This window comes from Chroicocephalus ridibundus, chromosome 1, assembly GCF_963924245.1.
Source record: "Chroicocephalus ridibundus chromosome 1, bChrRid1.1, whole genome shotgun sequence".
NCBI classification, from domain to species: domain Eukaryota; kingdom Metazoa; phylum Chordata; class Aves; order Charadriiformes; family Laridae; genus Chroicocephalus; species Chroicocephalus ridibundus.
Window position 1 is genome coordinate 76,385,526 of NC_086284.1, and position 3,097 is coordinate 76,388,622.

Here is a 3,097-nt window from a genome sequence, read left to right on the forward strand (position 1 = left end):
TCACGCGAGAGACAGACTCCCGCCAGGGCGGCGGGGGGGGGTGGGGTGCGCGTGCACATGCGCGGAGCGGGAGAGGGGCGGTCGCCTGACGGTGCTGCGGTGCTTGGAGCCGTGAGGGGCTCGGCAGCACCGGGTCGGGGGAAACTGTCTCTTCGGCCCCAATTCTGCAGCGTCTTCCTGTCACGGAAATGTCGCTTGTCTTCGGAAACAACCCCATAAAGGCATGATCACCCGGGATGAGTGATTGGCTACCGGTAGCCATCCAGATAAGGGCCTGGGGCTGGCTCTGCCTTGCAGAGTTCGTGTCCGCAGACCAAGATGCAATGTCCCTGCCCATGGCAGGGGGATTGGAACTAGATCATCTTTAAGATCCCTTCCAGCCCTAACAATTCTGTGATTCTATGCAATACCTGTCTTGATAGGAGGATCAGAAGCTGTTTGTTAGAATTGCATTGTTATTCACCATGAGCCGGCAGTGTGCCCTTGTGGCCAAGAAGGCCAGTGATCTCCTGGGGTGCATTAAAAACGGCGTGGACAGGAGGTCGAAGGAGGTCATCCTCCCTTCTCTGCTCTGCCCTGGTGAGGCCACATCTGGAGTACTGTGTCCAATTCTGGGCTCCCCAGTTCAAGAAGGACAGGGAACTGCTGGAGAGAGTCCAGCAGAGGGCTACTAAGATGATCAAGGTGCTGGAGCACCTCTCATGAGGAAAGGTGGAGAGACCTGGGTCTGTTTAGCCTGGAGAAGAGAAGACTGAGAGGGGATCTCATCAATGCTTATAAATATCTAAAGGGCAGGTGTCAAGAGGATGGGGCCAGACTCTTCTCAGTGTTGCCCAGCGACAGGACAAGGGGCAGCAGGCACAAACTGGAACACAGGAAATTCCATCTCAACATGAGGAAAAACTTCTTTACTGTGAGGGTGACAGAGCACTGGAACAGGCTGCCCAGGGAGGTGGTGGAATCTCCTTCTCTGGAGATACTCAAAACGTGCCTGGATGTGTTCTTGTCCAACCTGCTTTACGTGAACCTGCTTTGACGGGGGGTGGGACTAAATGATCTCTGAAAGTCCCTTCCAACCCCTATCATTCTGTGATTTCACAGGCCTTTAGGTATCAGTGGTGGTGAATATTTCACATAGCACATTTTGTACTCTGATCAAATCCAGGAGAGAACATCCAGTGTTGTGATCTTTCCCAGATGACAACTTCAGTCTTCTTGTAACATACCTTTGGATATTCAGTATGAATGTAGCAGTATGCAGGGCTCTACTGTCCCCACCAAGGAAACGGCTTCCAAATATGGCTTCTCTAATAGGTAAGATATTCTTCACAATAAAAAGGATTAGCTTTTGGGTTGATTGCATATGCCGGAATATGCCGGAATTTTTATCAGTATTAGAATAACACAGAATTTTATCTCATCCTACCAGTCTAGTCATCTATTGGTGCTTTATTCTTATTTCACTTGTATGTATGTCAACATTGTTTCAAACATTATTTATTGCGAGTGGAACATGGCATCCTAATACCCATTATTCAACCAAATCTAAATTGTATCTGTGAGGAGAGAGGGACCGAGCATGCTCTGTCCCACCAACCCTACAAAGTCACATACCACCATCTCATAACATGATGCACAGCTAACATTGAAGTCTCTCCTGGTCCTCAAAGTCTACCTATAAACCTATCCACAAGAAAAGGAAAATTCAAGCCAAGTTACAGTGCTGCTGCCTGAACAAAGTGCATTACATGCTAATTTTTTCAGTCTTCCCACAGTTAACCCAGACTGCTGCTTTTGGTTTGTTAGTAAGGGACATAGGTGATGTCCATGTCTCCCCTTTCTCTTCTCCACCACTAAGAGAACAAACTCTGGGGATACTGTTCCCTACTTGAGCTTCCCCACAAGTCAAACTTTAAAAAGCAACAGTAAAAATCGCTGGCCACAGTAAGAGCCATCACCTTGTCAGCAGTGCTGCAGCTGCTTCTGTTTCCAAAGGGACCTAAAACAAATTCAGGAGCTCATGCAGAGGTTTTTCCAAGGGCTCTGCTACCCACGTCACACCAGCCACCCTGTGACTCTTTTCAGTCATACTGGTTTGGTACCTGTAATTTAAGAGCCTGCATTTCAATGTCTTGCTGGGACCACCCTGCACCAACAGACCCGGCTGCCACCCAGCTTTTCTGAGGGAGCTGGCTCTGTTCCTCCCTGACCAAATCTCTGCTTCTACACAGCTGGGCAAGCCACCGTTAGTGCATATTTGGCACACAGGACACAAGCATGCATGTCAGGAGTGGAGGAAGAAACCAGTTTTGCCCTAGCTCCGTGTCAAATGTTTGCCATTACAACATTGAGCATCTTAAAATGATTTTGTGCGTCCATATGGCTTTATAGGGCAGCAAAAACAACAGCCTGTCCATGAACTTCCTTCTAGAAAGAAACTAATCAAATCAGTGGGAAATGTTATTATTGACCAATTCCTGTAACAGCCCCTGCTTTGCTACAGTTATATCCTTCGTTGTTAGGCTTTGTTGTGCTTGATCTCGTCAACGAATATAGGACTGTAATCCGCCTGGCCAAAATGTTAGTATTCCTTTTCTCCATAAAACCATTTATATTGGCACAATGAAAGGCATAGCCAAAGGATTAGGAGGAGCAGTAGAAAGAAGGCCTCAGAAATGTCCTTTTAAACTTAAAATATATATAATGTACCAACCTAATGTGAAGAATTATGCAAAAATATAGTAGTTCGTATTATTTAATAACAATAATAACATTGCAATTTTTATAAGTTATAGTGTATTAAGAAACACTAGTATGTTTTTACCTCTGTAGGCTAAATCTTACCTTAGGGTTCAGATACAGAACTGCAAGGAAATGGTGGCCTCAGTGTACCTGTGGGCAGGATGCTCAACATGAACATGAGCTTGGAGGTGCTCTGCCTCAGAGCCTTTCTTATAAAGCCTTAACTTACTAAACATTCAAAGGAAAAGTCTATAAAACTCTACTGGTGTTCCTACATCTTCTCTGACATTGTATGTGTTTCCTACTTAAGATTAGCAGCAGTCTTTTTAGTTGAGTTAGCCAAACAATGTTTTGA